General features: G+C 49.0%; 1 pseudogene; it reads right to left on the bottom strand.

Annotated features, from left to right (window-relative positions):
- Positions 1-15,522: 15,522 nt before the first annotated feature.
- LOC142297292 (uncharacterized) lies at positions 15,523-17,131 on the bottom strand (annotated as a pseudogene).
- Between the last annotated feature and the right edge of the window lie 466 nt (positions 17,132-17,597).

The raw sequence follows: 17,597 nt of genomic DNA, 5'->3' as shown, positions 1-17,597 counted from the left end.
GAGGCAGGTGTCCATTAAAGTTTGGACTTTCCATTATTTTTGCTTAATTTGGGAAAAAAAAAACTTAGAGAAGGGTTTGTCCGACCTCGCGGAGTCCAGCATTCCAGCTCATCCCCATTCCAGTATATGGGTCTAAATTGAAATGCTAAACTCAGCTCTTGATCAAGAATGGTGCTGTTTTTGCTATATTATTCTTTTTTCTCTAATCCTAGAGAATTTGTTTAATTCTTATGCGGGCATCACACGAGACGATATATCGTGCAATATGTCGGTGGGGTCACGTCGTAAGTGACGCACATCCGGCATCGTTTGATATATCGTAGCGTGTGACAGCTACTGGCGACGGTGAATGAGCAAAAATACTCACCTTATCGTTGCTCGTTGACAAGTCGCTCATTTTCAAAAAGTCGTTTCTTCTTCTCTGCGCCGGTTGTTCATTGTACCCGGGGTAGCACACATCGCTCCGTGTGACTCCCCGGGAACGATGAACACAGCTTACCTGTGGCCGCTGGCAATGCGGAAGGAAGGAGGTGGGCGGGATGTTTACGTCCCGCTCATCTCCGCTCCTCCGCTTCTATTGGCCGGCCGCTGTGTGACGTCACTGTGACGCCGAACGTCCCTCCCCCTTCAGGAAGTGAATGTTCGCCGCCCACAGCGACGTCGTTAGGGAGGTAAGTACATATGACAGGGGGTTAATGACTTTGTGCGCCACGGGCAACTAATTGCAGGTGACGCACAAACGACGGAGGCGGGTGCGATCACTCGTGCAATCGCACGATAGATCGTCTCGTGTGACGCCCACATTAGTTGTCCCACCATTAGCAGCAATGATTGTGACCAAATACTTGCCGTTACTGCAGATTATTACCTTAAAAAATTTCCCAAAATTCCGAAATCAATCATGACTACTAAATGCCCTAGGAAAGAAAGCCCACCGTGCCTAATTTACCGCACTGGCTCCTTTACTGCCTCTAACTGTTCATCAAGAGAAAACATTTAAAAGAATTTTCTTGTGCTGAATAGAATCTGCTCTGTACCGGTGCCAACAGTTTCTCGCAACTCTTGGATGTGTGAATATTCTAATTAAAGAGGTTGAGTCAGAGGTAGAGCGGCAGAAAGCTTAACGTCTTATGCTGAGCTCAACAATGAGTTTGCTTCCACCGAGTAACCTGTCATTAGAGGGTGTTGCAATCCTGCTGCTACTCAAGCAGCTCTTTGTGACACGATAGGCTGGGATACTTTTTCCTGAACAATCGCCATTCTGTTGAGGTATTTTGGTGAACAAAGGTTACATAATTCTGAAATCTATTTTGCTGATTTATTTGTCGAGTTTCTAAAAAGTTAAATTATTCTTTATACTTTTTTTTCTACTGTACACATTGCAAAGATTATATTCTTGTGGATAAATAGTATATAGTAAGTGAATTGGTGGTAATTTTCCTGTTGCAACTACAAGTTTATTTTATCATAGCAAAACTGATCTTTTAGGTCCATGTAACATACACTATCAATGCTATTAACATGATTATTCTGGACTTGGGGCAATCTTCTAAGGGGTTTTGTATACTATAAATACAGAAGACATGAAATTACAAAACTGCTGTATGGTACTGAGATACAGAAGAAAGTGGCGTTCCCTGGAGTGACATCACAAAGTTCTGCAGGAAACTGGCCGATGTTTCACATGACAAAATGATTGTTTTTTCCCTTTCTCGATCTTTTTTATTATACAGCTATTCATTATCCATAGTATTTTTAATGAAATACGGTACTGACTCGCCCACCCCAGGGCTATGGGACACCCGGTGCCGGGCCGGACTAGTCCGGTGGTAGTCAGTGGTGGCTGGGCCCGGCTCCTTGGCCCTGGTGGGTGTCAGTTGAATATGTGGCTTGCTTGTTAATGGTTGCGTTCGTGACGCCACCTGTGGCATGCGGCTATTAAGCCGCCGCTGCTGTGTGAGGCCTCCGGGATGATGATATAGCAGCTATGGTAGTACTGCTCCCCACAGGTGGAGCAATGCCCGGGGCACAGTTGGTGCTTGTGAAAGTCTATGGTGCTGTGTGACTAACACGGTGCAGGGCCGACAGGCGAGGAAAGAACCAGGCACAAACAACAGTCTCTTTACCTTTTCCTCTTTTACTCTGGGAACAGTCCAGTCCTGGGAGACCGTTACAGGTGGTGATGGGGATCCGGTCGGCCTGGAAGTACTTGGGGTGATCTTTCTGGCCAGCTGAGTATGAGGCCTACTCCTGTACCTTTCTTGGTGATGATAGGACCCTGCTTCTCTGAATCCAGCAATGGCCCTCTTCGCTGCTGGGACCAATAGCACGTCCCTTCCCTCTGTAGGTGGCTGCTCAGGCCCACTCCCTGGTGCTTCTCCGCTGGGGTCCACACCGGGCCCTGATGCTGCAGCTGTACCTTGGATGTGTCTGGGCCAGGGGCTTGCAGCTCCCCTGCCCTTCGGATTCGGCTACCAGGGACGGATTTTATACCCTGGCAACCACAGACTCCGATGTCCGAGTCTCTCTGCTGCCTCTCAGCTACTCCTGCTTCTCTGGGCCAAACTGCTCCAGCTCTAGGCCCCAGATTCACAGGACAGCTCACTCTGTGTCTGTTCACTTCTGCTGCTCCCTACAGACTAACTAACTCCTCCCCCAGGTCAGGCTTAAGGAAGCTCCCTGAAACTTCAGGTTCAGAGCTCCCCCTACTGGCCTGAGGGAGAAACTGCGGTGGATGTTAACTTACTGGCCAGTAGATTTCCCCATTACCTCCAGGCTCAGCATTAACCCTCAGGAGGGCAATGCCGTTGTGGCGACCAGGTCCTAGGGCGCCACACTCCCCCTTAGTTAAATTCAGTACTCCCGGACTGTAGAAACAAAACATAACATGTCATACATTTCATCCCAATATGGGAGGCACATTCTCTTTAACGTTACAATCTTAAACATTTCTATAAGAGTCCAGTGTGGCTCCCTGCCGGGTGTCCATTACACTGCTCCATGGGGGACCCGCCGCGATCAAACCCCCAACGTAGGCTCTGGGCGTGCGTCAGAGCATTGATGACCCCACTCTATGCACGCCGGACGGGTTTTTCTTCAGGGGTGTTTGAGCACACTGGTGCTAACTATGAACAATTTAGGTGTTGGCCACCCATAGTCCAGTGGCCCAATTGTCCATTTTCGCAATCAAAGAAAAAGAAAACATTTTGTGCACAACATGACAGACATTTTGCATAACTATTTACACTCTAATAAGTACTCTTTACTTTATACAGTAGACTCCCTATACCTTAGAGGGGGTTGTCCCCGAGTGCTGTCTGTGGCCCGCTGCTTGCACCCAAAGAATCTCATCTTTATCTCTGCTGCGGTGCGAGTGTCAAACGTACTCTTTAGCTTGGCCAGTATCTGGGTTGCTGTCCCTTTATCTGTATCAGGCCATGACTTTGCTTCACGCTGGGCTGCGCCGGCTAGCTGTCCCATTAATATGCCCACCTTCTGGCTCTCAGTCAGCGGATACACCCGGAATAAGCTGTGCAGGCTTTCTCTGAAGTCACTCAAGGTATGGGACTCCCCGGAGTATTGCGGCAGCCATTCTGCTCCCGGTATGTATGGCATGGTGATCGGCATTACCGGCGCTACAGTGGGGGCCGGGGCGACGGCGACTGGGATTGCTTCTGCTGGTGCTGCGGCGTCTCGGGCTATGGCAGCCACCTGCCCTCCCTCTGAGTCGGACATCTTCCTCCCCCTTAGTGAACCTTACCAGGCTCCGTTCACTTTTCAAATTTTCTTCCGGGTCGCGCGGGGTTAACAGCGCTCTGCTCTGATGGCGCGCTCCCTTCGCGCTCTTTGTCAGGCACGCCCCCCTTCTTCCTGCGCTCGGCGAGGCTAATGGCGGCGGTGGTCTGCAGCCAGTACACAGTCTTTTAAGCACAATTCCGGCAGGCGCACAGTACCCGGTGGGACCGGGCACGAAATCCTGTTCGTGACGCCAAAATTGACTCGCCCACCCCAGGGCTATGGGACACCCGGTGCCGGGCCGGACTAGTCCGGTGGTAGTCAGTGGTGGCTGGGCCCGGCTCCGTGGCCCTGGTGGGTGTCAGTTGAATATGTGGCTTGCTTGTTAATGGTTGCGTTCGTGACGCCACCTGTGGCATGCGGCTATTAAGCCGCCGCTGCTGTGTGAGGCCTCCGGGATGATGATATAGCAGCTATGGTAGTACTGCTCCCCACAGGTGGAGCAATGCCCGGGGCACAGTTGGTGCTTGTGAAAGTCTATGGTGCTGTGTGACTAACACGGTGCAGGGCCGACAGGCGAGGAAAGAACCAGGCACAAACAACAGTCTCTTTACCTTTTCCTCTTTTACTCTGGGAACAGTCCAGTCCTGGGAGACCGTTACAGGTGGTGATGGGGATCCGGTCGGCCTGGAAGTACTTGGGGTGATCTTTCTGGCCAGCTGAGTATGAGGCCTACTCCTGTACCTTTCTTGGTGATGATAGGACCCTGCTTCTCTGAATCCAGCAATGGCCCTCTTCGCTGCTGGGACCAATAGCACGTCCCTTCCCTCTGTAGGTGGCTGCTCAGGCCCACTCCCTGGTGCTTCTCCGCTGGGGTCCACACCGGGCCCTGATGCTGCAGCTGTACCTTGGATGTGTCTGGGCCAGGGGCTTGCAGCTCCCCTGCCCTTCGGATTCGGCTACCAGGGACGGATTTTATACCCTGGCAACCACAGACTCCGATGTCCGAGTCTCTCTGCTGCCTCTCAGCTACTCCTGCTTCTCTGGGCCAAACTGCTCCAGCTCTAGGCCCCAGATTCACAGGACAGCTCACTCTGTGTCTGTTCACTTCTGCTGCTCCCTACAGACTAACTAACTCCTCCCCCAGGTCAGGCTTAAGGAAGCTCCCTGAAACTTCAGGTTCAGAGCTCCCCCTACTGGCCTGAGGGAGAAACTGCGGTGGATGTTAACTTACTGGCCAGTAGATTTCCCCATTACCTCCAGGCTCAGCATTAACCCTCAGGAGGGCAATGCCGTTGTGGCGACCAGGTCCTAGGGCGCCACAGTACTAATAAGGCTATTCATATAGATGAGGGGTTTTGCACATCCATTTTTGAAAAGCATGGCGTGCTATTTCAATCATTTTACTGATAAAATATGCCTATTAAAGTCTATTGCAAAGTCTGTTGAATGCTTACAATACAGATGCATCAGTATGCCCTCAGTATGCTATCACTATGCTATCAGTATACTATCAGTATGCCCTCAGTATGTTATTAGTATGCTATCAGTATGCTATCAGTATGTCATTACAATACCATCAGTATGCCATCACTATGCCATCACGTGCTATTACCATGCTATTAGTATGTTATCAGTATGCCATTAGTATGATATCAGTATGTTATCAGTATGCCATCAGAATGCAATCAGTATTCCATCACTATGTCATCAGTGTGCTATTAGCATGCCATCAGTATACCATCAGTATGTCATCAGTATACATCAGTATGTCATCAGAATGCAATCAGTATACCATCAGTATGCTATCACTATGTCATCATTATGCTATCAGTTATTATATATGTATATAAATTAAATACTGCTATTTTCTATTAGGCAAACATGGATCCGTTTTTAAATACAGAAAAAAATAGTAATGAATGCAAATATCATTGCAAAAAAGGCTGCCTCCAGTGCCCACAAGTGTCCCTTCTTCATGGACTGGTACAGTGAGTGCTCACCCAACACATACAGAGTGCAGAAGGAAAGGTAACTTCGTCATCAACTGCCGTGCTCTGCATAGACAGCCACTGAGTTGACAAAGCTCATTTTATTACACTGAGGTTTGTCACTTCAGTCGTAATGTAGAACAACTCATCTTGACTGCTGGTGGCGCGCCGGGCAGGACCGGGGGATGATGGTGTACTCCAGTTCAGTAATTTCACACAAGTCCAGTAGTAAACCAAGTTGCCAGTGGCCGGCTACCTTAGGAGGGTGCATTCGGGTCCCACACCCAGATTGATGAACAGGTATCCCTTCCTCCTGCACTTGTGTTTGTCTTTCCTTTTTGGACGACTTCGCATGGAACGGAGAAGTCCACTCCCGGTTCTATGTCTGTTGGGAGCTGTGGCCCGTGAAAGCTGACCCTTGGGATTTTAGTGGGTTCTGGCGGACACCCTATCCCCCACATTAGGCTTCCATTTCGCTCTATCTGGGCAGTTGATGGGACAAAGACCTTGTCCCCGGCTGGTTAATTAACAAGAGGGCTTGCATCCGTCCTCGTCTTAGGGTCCAGGCACCCCGACTGTGCACGGCCTCCGGACCGGATTCCCACTGCCGGCACCGGCAGGCTACAACCCTGCCCCGGTCCACTTTAGGTCTCCCGCGACTGGATCTCTGTCGCCTGTGGCCCTGTTCACCGTCTGCCACCTAGCCGGGTAGTCCAAGGGCTCCTACCCCTGACTACTCTGCACACTTTGCTCTTCACACTTCAACTGTCCAAAACTCATCTCTTGAACTCCAAACCTGAACTACTCTGTTCGCGCCTCTGACACCTCAAGACCCCTAGGTCGGCATTCACAACCGCCTGATCCCGACCACTGGTGTGTCCCTATTATCATGAGGGGGTGGCTAGGGTTTAGTGGCTATGTGTTATGTCTGAGTGTGGGTTTCTGATGGTAACAAGGAGGATTAACTCTTTTGTGACTACCTGGTTTTGCCAGGGCGTTACAGACACATCAGTGATTTTTCACTGACCATGTCTCCATGCGACGTACACTCGTGTCCGCGATTGCCGCCCGGAGACATGTCCTTTTTGTTCTGACATCACTGATGTCCCACGGACCACTATATAGTATGAGCTGTGAAACACGTACCAGAAAAATACGGACATTGAAAATAAAAAACATTTTTACCTCACCTTCTCCAGCACTGCTTGTCCCCGTCCTCTGCTGCCTCTGCTTCAGAACCAGCTGCTTATTCATATACATATTCATGTATGCAGGAACTGCCGACCTGGAAGTAGCTGCAGTGGGGGGCGGAAACACAGCAGAGCTGAAGAGTTCAGCACCACGAACAGCAGGAGCGGGGACAGGGGAGTTTATCTTTATGTGCAATCAGGTATCATGGAACACGGATCACGGATTGCACATGGACAACCCATGTGTGCCGTGAATCACGGCACATGGAGGGACATATGCGTTTTTTACACGTCAGTGAAAAATGTCTGTGTTTTTCACTGACGTGTGAAATAGTCCTAATAAAGGCTGTAAAGTTCAGGTCAGGAGTCCCATGCCCAGTCTTAAAAATTGATGCCCACACTTTGGCAACCTCAGGAAATGGGTTAAAGGGAACCTGTCATATGCAATATGCACCCAGAACCACGAGTAGTTCTGGGTGCACATTTCCAATTCCTCCCTAACTTTCCCAGGCAATAGTAGCATACATAAAGAGATATTTATAAAAAGTATTTCTAAAGAACTTTTATGATATGCTAATGAGCGCAGGGAGTAGTCACAAGGGCGTTAGTTCCCCTGACTATTCCACCCTCTTAGCATGTTAGCACTCCCTCAGGGGTCCACAGGGGCATGCTAACATGGTATTCAATGCTGGCATCATCAGCTGTGACACATGAACCTGTGTCTGTTGTCACCACTTCAGATCGCCGGGTTTAGGGTCAGTGTGCATAATCAGAAGTCTGGCACTTCCGGTTATGCCCACTATTACTCTCTGAAGCTGGGACACGTACACCCAACTTCATAGTGCACACAACAAGTCCAGGGATCATGTGCACTGACCCCAAGCTCGGCGTTCTGAAGCGGTGACAAATGACACAGGTACGTGCATCACCACTGATGATGCCGGGCAATGGGCATTGAATAGCATGTTTGCACGCCCCTGTGGGCGTGTTAACATGTTAAGAGGGCAGACTAGTCGGGGGAACTAACACGCTTGCGACTAGTCCCTGTGCTCATTAGCATATCATAAATGATCTTTGGAAATACTTTTTTCTAAAGATCCCTTTATCTAAGTTAGTGTATACAGGGACGGCTAGGCAGGGATTAGCAATATGGACCCAAAACTGCTTGTGGTTCTGGGTGCATATTGGACCTGACAGGTTCACTCTTAAGGGGGCTTTACACGCAGCGACATCGCTAACGATGTCACTCGTGAAAGCACCCGCCCCCGTCGTTTGTGTGTCACGGGCAAATCGCTGCCCGTGGCGCACAATATCGCTAGTACCAGTTACACGGATTTACCTTCCTAGCGACGTTGCTGTGGCTGGCGAACAGCCTCTTTTCTAAGGGGGTGGTTTGTGCGGAGTCACAGTGACGTCACACGGCAGGCGTCCAATAGAAGCGGAGGGGCAGAGAGCAGCCACATGAAAGACACGCCCTCCTCGTTGCCGGAGGACGCTGGTACGGTGTTGTTCGTCGTTCCTGGGGTGTCACACGTAGCGATGTGTGCCGACTCAGGAACGAAGAACAACCTGCATCCCAGAAGATCAACAACATTTTGAAAATGAATGACGTGTCAACGATGGTGAGTATTTTGGATCGTTAGCGGTCGCTCGTACGTGTCACACGCAACAACATCGCTAACGAGGCCGGATGTGCGTCACAAATTCCGTGACCCCAACAACATCTCGTTAGCGATGTCGTTCTGTGTAAACGGGCCTTAAGGATAGGATTAGAATAGGGCTATGGTTAAAGTTAGGGCTATGGCTCAAGGAATAAAATTGTTGCAGAAATGTAAAATGTGTATAATAATATGTAGCTTTTTATTTAAGAAAAATAGATTTTAAAGAAAAAAAACTAAGACACTAGGAGGTCAAAGAACAATATATAATTACCTCAGTATTATTCCCCATATTACAATGCCTTTGTTTGGGAGTTATGGGGGTCAACACTGGACTGCTGGAAGAGACTCAAGTACTGCTAACGATTTACTGACTAGGGGGCATAAAGTACTTGCCTTGCACTGGGCACTTAGCAATCCATTCTGTGCCACTGCAAAAGCTGGTTCAATAACTAGCTAAAAAGGTGTTAAAAAGCTATAGCAGCTTCGCTCACTTCCACTCCATTTCACAATCTCCACAAACGATTGTTGAGTCCAGTTTTGAGACAAATGAAGATAATGACACTAAACAAGAGAACACAGTGCCACCTGACATGGAGTATTTTCCACTGCTGCCAATTGGCACTGGACGCAGCAAATCTGTAAAAACCACATTCCTCTACCACAATGAACCAGCTGAAATAATATCACTGAATAGATAAAATGCAGACTTGCTCTTAAATGCAAATGGCACTCACAACATTTTCACCATGAAATTCAGTTTGCAATCTTAAGGTTATCTCTATAAATATAATTGAAAGAGTAGTTCAGTCCAAAACAACAAGTCTGCAGTCACTCTGTCACTCTATGTGACTGCAGACTTGTGTATCTTCACTTCATACCCAATGTGTGCGCCAGGAACAGTGGCCACGTGACCACACGTATGCGATATGCATACTCCAGAATCCAACTAGACTGCTTTCAGTGCATTCAACGAAAGTGTAGTACACAAGGCCACAAATAGAAAGATGGGTCTGTACCACCAAGTAATAATTTGGGAGATGTGCTATATAGCCAAAATAATTGTATAAGAAATAAAGAGAAGAGGGTATCAAATAGGCACTAAGACCCTATAACATTGCTGAGAACTAAGATTGTCTAAAAATCTAAATATTTTAGTCAATACAGAATGAACAGACAAGATTAAAAACATTTAAAAAACTACATGACTTAAAGCCGCTTTACACGCAACGACGTATCTAACGATATGTCGTTGCGGTCACAGAATTCGTGACGCACATCTAGCATCGTTAGCGACGTCGTTGCGTGTGACACCTACGAGCGACCGCTAACGATCAGAAATACTCACCAAATCGTGGATTGTTGACACGTCGTTCATTTTCCAAATGTCGTTGCTCGTGAGGTTGTGCGTCGTTCCTGAGGCAGCACACATCGCTACGTGTGACACCCCGGGAACGACGAATAACAGCATTCCTCCTTCCCATCCTGCCCTGCAGCAGGAAATAGATGGAAGGAGCGGAGCAGCACAGCACAGGATACAAGGAGTCGCGGAGAGGATCTGAGCGACATACACAGTAAAAATACAGGTAAAATCAAACAAAGACACATTGTCTTCTGAAAAGTGAAAAGCACTAAACGTTTTTTGGGGGTTTTTTTGTAACCTGTGCTGTGCTGCTCCGCTCCTCCCATCTATTTCCTGCTGCAGGGCAGAATGGGAAGAAGGCGACGTCGGGTCATCTTCCAGCGCTTGCACAGAACACTGGAGGCAGAGAGGAGATCGCGGTCACGTGATTATGGGCGGGCACTTGCGATGCAATCACAGCGTCGCCCATATTCTCGAGAGTCCGCCCCCATGGATAATTTACAAGAATTGCAGGCAAAAAGGTACAACTTTATAAAGTGTTTAATTTGGTTTCAAAGGAGGCACAAAAAGTACAGGAACATTGCTAGAATGCAGCCCACGAGCTGCAGAGGGGGAATCTTTTAGGTTTAAAGCTAAATTTCTGATGACAGGTTCCCTTTAAATATCTCCCTGAACCCCCGACGAAGTTACGATACTAAAAGATAAATTTCCTTTCAGATGGCAGGCTTCATAAATTCAATACCCAGGTGTTTCCATCCCTTCCAACCTAAATTTGCTTTATTCTTTAAATTACCAAACTCTTTTAAACAAAACTCTCAAAGACTTAAGGGGGTGTTACACGCAGCGATATCGCTAGTGAGCGTACCCGCCCCCGTCATTTGTGCGTCACGAGCAAATCGCTGCCCGTGGCGCACAAAATCGTTAGGAGCCGTTACACGTACTTATCTGCCTTGCGATGTCACTGTGTCCGGCGAACTGCGTCCTTTCTAAGGGGGTGGTTCGTTCGGCGTCACAGCGGCGTCGCTAAGCGGCCGCCCAATAGAAGCGGAGGGGTGGAGATGAGCGGGACGTAACATCCCGTCCACCTCCTTCCTTCCTCATTGCCGGTGGCCGGAGGTAAGCTGTAGTTCGTCACTCCCAAGGTGTCACACAGAGCGATGTGTTCTGCCTCGGGAACGACGAACAACGTGCGTGATCAACAATCAACGATTTTTTGAAAAGGAACGATGTGTCAACGATGGACGATAAGGTGAGTATTTTCCATTGTTAACGGTCGTTCCTTGCTGTCACACGCAACAATGTTGCTAACGATGCCGGATGTGCGTCACGGAATCTGTGACCCCGGCGATATATCGTTAGATACATTGTTGCATGTAAAGGCCGCTTTAGAGTCATACGGTGGTTTGGCTGGATAAATTCATTTAAAATGGATGTTCTTCCGAGATTTCTTTATATTTTTCAGAGATGGTGTCTCCACAGTGTTGGATGTTGATCTCCCTAAGGTCAACCATCCTTGCTTATGTAGTCTTCTACTAGGTATTGCTCCCACTAGCCAGTTTCCTACTCCACACTGATGAGGGGCAAATACCCCGAAACAGCTGTCTGTGGATGGATACCATGTTTGGCATTGGTGGTCTCCTTGACTGGAGACTGCCCTTCCCGTGGTTGTTCCTTCCCGGTGAAAGACCTGGCTAGTTTCCTGCCAGCGTTGAGAAACATGTGATGGTGTCTCCGCAGGCTTTCTTATTTTGAATATTTCCCAAGGGGCATTGCTCTAGAATCACTGCGTTGAGAAACACGTGATGGTGTCTCCGCGGTGTTGGATGTTGACCTCCCTAAGGTCAACCATCCTTGCTTATGTAGTCTTCTACTAGGCATTGCTCCCAAAAGCCAGTTTCCTACTCCACATTGATGAGGGGCAAATACCCCGGGTAAGTGGTGTTCTTATATGGTCCTGTTCAAGTCATTATGAGACCTTATGGTACGATATTAATTTATAACATAGTGTAGGGACCCCCCTACAGAGAATTGCCGTGACGGGGCAGGGGGGCTCAAATCATTGATCAATAATTTGCAAAAAATCTCATTGAATTGTTACAGTAGGAATGAATTTATGAATTTTACACTTTTTATTTTTTCATTGTTGCATGCCATTCATGAGCAGTGCTGGCTCCCCTCTTCTTTGCGTTTACTGGTCAGTGGTTGACCGCCACCTTGCCGTGCACGCCCAGTGTGGTTTGCAAATCCCTTCTGTTGCCATCAAAATTCATGTTGGTGCCTGTTCACACACAGCCACCGCCCCCTGGTCCATAGGCATCATTATCTAAGCACCACCTGCCTGAGGCTGTTTCGCCCTTCATCCATGCTTTCTGGTCTGGCACTGTGAGGGCCAGTTCTGACATTGTGCTGGTGTGTGTGGTTCTGCCACACACACTGGCACCTGGGCTGCCTTTATTCGCAGTTGTCAGTCCTTGCAGCATGGGAGCGGTTCTGACATTCCCCGGGTAAGTGGTGTTCTTATATGGTCCTGTTCAAGTCATTATGAGACCTTATGGTACGATATTAATTTATAACATAGTGTAGGGACCCCCCTATAGAGATTTACCGTGACGGGGCAGGGGGGCTCAAATCATTCATCAATAATTTGCAAAAAATCTCATTGAATTGTTACAGTAGGAATGAATTTGTGAACTTTACACTTTTTATTTTTTCATTGTTGCATGCCATTCATGAGCAGTGCTGGCTCCCCTCTTCTTTGCAAATACCCCGAAACAGCTGTCTGTGGATGGATACCATGTTTGGCATAGGTGGTCTCCTTGACTGGAGACTGCCCTTCCCGTGATTGTTCCTTCCCAGTTAAAGACCTGGTTAGTTTCCTGCCAGCGTTGAGAAACATGTGATGGTGTCTCCACAGGCTTTCTTGTTTAGCATATTTTTCAGACAGTACCCATAAATTGCACCCCGGCCTTCTTCAGGAATTTGAGGTTACCAGACCTACGAACATACCATCGAGCTTCCCTAGTAGCTCGTTTCTTTGATTGCCATTTTCACTGTGAAGCCAAGCAATGCATGGAGCTAGAACAGACTTTTTCACCTGTTCCGCTCGGAGGTCTCCCATGGATTCAGAAGGAGGAGGTCGAGGCTTTCAAGAAGCAATTAGACCCTGTCGCGAACAACCGGTGGAGTCACCCAGATATCCCGCAGCTGTTCATGGATTTGTCAAGAACACGACTACTCTCTAGCGCCCCTTAGTGTCAGGTCAATTTCAGAACTGCCGGACAATAAGTACCTGAGGCTGCTGAGCTAATAATGCCAAATATTGGAGGTCTCACAGCAAGGGTAAATGTATATATCACCGAAAGGGAAAAATGAAAGAGATTACTACACCTGGTCACGGATTATGGCTCAGATATAGGGGAGAGGCACCCCCTTGGAAACAGACAATCCTATACACAGAATGTATATCCTCTGGACATTGACACAGTGGGTACTAAGACACTGGCTTTTATTAACCTCTGTCACACCCGCAGCCCCCACCTCTCCTGACATCAGGTAAGGGAGGGGGTGTTCCCCTCTTCCAACATTATGGAATCCTCATGGTCCTCATATCTCCTTGTGGGAGCATCCCACGCCGACGATATTACCCTCATATTTTATATTATGATTTTAGCAGAAGGTGGATACCACACAAGGGGGACCTGGTATATTCTGGGGGGCAGATATTAATTTGTGGCTCTTCCGTATGTCCTACGATTAAGCTGAATTATGTGAGATGTGCGTTATGGAATTTTGAGATTAGTGGTATGCCCGCCATATCTGGGGGACATATGTATCTCGCAATATTAATACTTCTCCAACTGAGACAATATGGCTGCCCTAGCCTTTTGATCAGAAAAGCTATATTCCTGCAGGAAACTTGTACTCTGCCCCTGTGTATACAGATTGTAGTCGGAGCGTCTCTTGCTACGCAGGGGGTCTTTGAAGAACTGGGGAGAGGTGTTGTAAGTTAATTGAAAGGTACCTGTTACATCTCCTGACCAGGAAACCTTTTCCTGGCTGTTAATTTGGCAGGGCTCTGGTGGGAGGGGGGGGGGAAATCACTCCTGATCCAGAGACCATGAAAACATATCTGCTTATTATATTTTCATGACACCTTCCCCTTCTTGACTGCGCTACGGAGGCAGGATCTCTCGGTAGTCCTCCAAGCGCGGCTCCGCAGTCTCGTGCTCGGCTTGGGCCCAACAGGGTGTGCCCTGGGCTCTGTGAGTTGCCCTGGATGAACACAGCACTGAGGTCCAGGCCCAACCTTCCCGGATCACGGTACCCTTGCAGTTTTGGTCTCGGAGACAGGAGTCTCCGTGGGGTCACTCGATAGCTCGAGATCAACCTCTGCTGGCAGGGCAGTCCACAACTCCTGGCTCAGGGTAGCCAGAAGTGGTGTTAAGGCCCCAACTCTACAGTAGCCCTATTGGACCTGTTCTTGGTCAGCGATGGGTTCCTTTAGCCCGTTGCAAGCTGAAGGCCCAGAAGGCCGTGCATTGCCTGCATTCTGAATACTCATTCGGCGGGTGTCAGCAGCTACATAGGCTGTCTCCCGAGGGGATAAAGACACCTTCCCATCAGCCTGACTGGCTGGGGACCACCCTTTCCTGTCACCCTGACAGGTATGGGATACAACTTTCCGATCCCTCTGCCAAGCTGTGGGCAACACGGGTCCCTCATCTTGACAGGTGGTGGGAGATTCTTTCCCGCCATACTGACAGGGGGTGGGTACATCTGTCCCATCCCTCTGACAGACAACTTTCCCATCATCTGGACAGGCGATGGGTACAACTTTCCCATCTCCCTGGCAGGTTAGAGGGGTTGCCTGCCCCTCTCGCTGACAGGCAGGGAGCACTACCCTTTCATCCTCCATACAGGCGATGGACACAGCTTTCCCATCGTCCGGGCAGGTCATGGATACGACTGTCTCATCACCCTGTCCGGCTGGGGAAAACATTTTCCTCTCATCATATTGTACCACAGAATCAGTGCTAATCATGGCGCAGCTACCACCAGTCATGTCACAGTCCATCGTGACACTGACAAGCTGCACACAACCACCTTCCTCATGGCTGCCATGCATGTCTCCATCTCCCTTAGCAATGATTCTTACAGCTGTGAGGGGATCGTCAGCCACATCACCCCGCAGTGTGACATGGCTGAGGTCTCCTGTATAATGAGGCGCACCCCTTTGTGATACCCCAGGGTCAGCACTATTTTTGGGGCAGCTACCAACGGCCATGTCACAGTTCGTCGTGACACTGACAAGCTGCATGTTACCACCTTCCTCATGGTCCCCATGCCTGCCTCCCTCTACCTTAGTGCGGACACTCACTTCCTTGGGGAAATCCTCAGTGTCACCCCGCAGTGTGACGTGGTTGAGGTTCCCAGCACAATCATCCACTTTATTTTCATGCACAACATTAATAATCACCTTCTGATCATCAATATTCGGGTCACAAGACTGAACAGGGCTTACATCACATAACTAATCAACGGCACTTGCATCATATGACTTAACAACATTTGCATCACATGACTTATCAGATTGGGCAAGGTTGTCGAGGACGTATTGTGCCACCAACCGCACCCAAATCAGTCCCCAATAAAACATTTGCTGGAAGGTTTCGTGACATCCCCACATCTTCCATCCCCTCCCAGCACCCAATTCCAGGTAAACTCGGGCCATTGGGAGGGATCGGTGAATACCCCCAATCCCAGTGACAGTCAGGGTCTTCCCAGGGATGAGTTCACCAGGCAACACGAATTCAGGGTGGATGAGAGTTCGTTCTGCACCAGTGTCCTTGAGCCCCTCAGTGATGGTGTTGCCCATGGTAACGGGCTGCCAGTTCTCACGGGTTCGACCACCCGTCTCAACCACAAACAGGACATTGGCACTAAGCCCTCGGGCCTCAGGTGTGGGACTCCTCCTTTGCCGCTCGGGACAGGTGAAGCTAATATGCCCTGGTTGGTCACAGGTGAAGCACCGGCGGGTATCAGATGTAGGCTGGGTGCTAGAAGATTGTGCAGGACCTTCAGAATGTTGGTTGGCTGGGGCAGGGGTGGTTGTGGTCATCTTACCGCCTTTGCCGCTGGCAGTGGAAGGCTTCCACACCTCCGATGCGCGGTTGGCCTCATAGATGTCGGCAATCTGGGCTGCTTTCACGGCCTCCTTTTGGCTCTCGGTCCATAACAAATTGTCAAACCTCCACAGGACAAAGATGTAGGAGCTGGTCCTTCACCAGTAGGTCCTTTAGCTCCTCAAAGGTTGTAATGGACAGTCCTTGGACCCACTGATCAAAGGTGGTCCGGAGCCCATCCACCACATCACTGTAGCTGTCATGAGGTCCACGCTGGAGAGTCCGGAATTTTTTGCGGTACACCTCTGGAGTCAGCTGGTATTTCAGTATCAGAGCCAGCTTTATGGCCTCATAGTCTCCATCTAGTGCTGGAGGGAGTGCAGCAAACACTTCCAGGGCCTTGCCTCGCAGCCCTGGTGTTAGGTATCGGGCCCACTGGCCGGCCACTGGGCAACTGGTACTGATGGCAAGTCTTTTCAAATCCCCTCACAAAAGTGTCCAAGTCCCTGTCCTTTTCCATCACAGGAAAGAGCTCAGGTCGGGGTTTGAAGCTGCTGGCATTATTAGACCCACAGTTCAATGGAGAAGGGGTCTGCTACTGGTGTTGGAGAACCTTCAGTTCGTGGTCTCTCTGAGCTTGGGCCTCCCGCTCGGCTCTCTCAGCCTGGGCCTGACGCTCAGCTCTCTCAGCCTGGGCCTGGCGCTCAGTAAACTCACGCTCTGCTTGGCGTTCTTGTAGCACAAACTTTATCCGTGCTCAAGAGTTACATTCTCCCAGTTTCTGCAGAATCATCGGCAAGTAAGAGTTCCTTCCACTCCGGGAGCTGGGGTTGCTGCCAGACCTCTCGGACTCAGATAGTTCTCCGGACCATCCTGGAGCTAGGTCCATGGCAAGGTCTCCTGGTGCTTCACTGGTCCCATGCTCTTGGGCCACATCGTGCTGGTCTTTGAGATCATCCTCCACCAAGGCACAGATTAGCATCTCTTTGGTCTTGTTGGACCCATCGAGGCCTCGCTCCTCACACATTTGGATCAGCACAGCTTTCTCATGCTTCTTATAAGCAGCTGCCATCCTAGCAGTCACTTTCCAAATAAAAGATAGGATAGAAAACAAGAGAGGGGAGGGGGTAACTGCTACATATACAGTATTGTTCCAGGTATATTTAAACACTGAGTTCGATCCTCAAAACTTTTGCAAGTTTTTAGTGAAAGGGATGATTGCTCAAACCAGATCACTAATGCTCAATATCCCACCGCTGCCACCAATTTGTCACGAACAGCCGGGGGAGTCACCCAGATATACCGCAGCTGTTCACGGATTTGTCAAGAACACGGCTACTCTTTAGCGCCCCTTTAGTGTCAGGTCAATTTTGGAGCTGCCGGACAATAAGTACCTGAGGCTGCTGAGCTAATAATGCCAAATATTGGAGGTCTCACAGCAAGGGTAAATGTATATATCACCGATTCCCGCTAATGGAATATATATATATACCTCAGTACCCTTAATGATAGCACCCCAATAATTCTACACAACAATA

The sequence above is a fragment of the Anomaloglossus baeobatrachus genome, chromosome 3 (assembly GCF_048569485.1).
Source record: "Anomaloglossus baeobatrachus isolate aAnoBae1 chromosome 3, aAnoBae1.hap1, whole genome shotgun sequence".
In the NCBI taxonomy this organism is placed as follows: domain Eukaryota; kingdom Metazoa; phylum Chordata; class Amphibia; order Anura; family Aromobatidae; genus Anomaloglossus; species Anomaloglossus baeobatrachus.
Note: the sequence above shows the minus strand (reverse complement) of the source record. Positions and strands in the feature narration are given on the sequence as shown.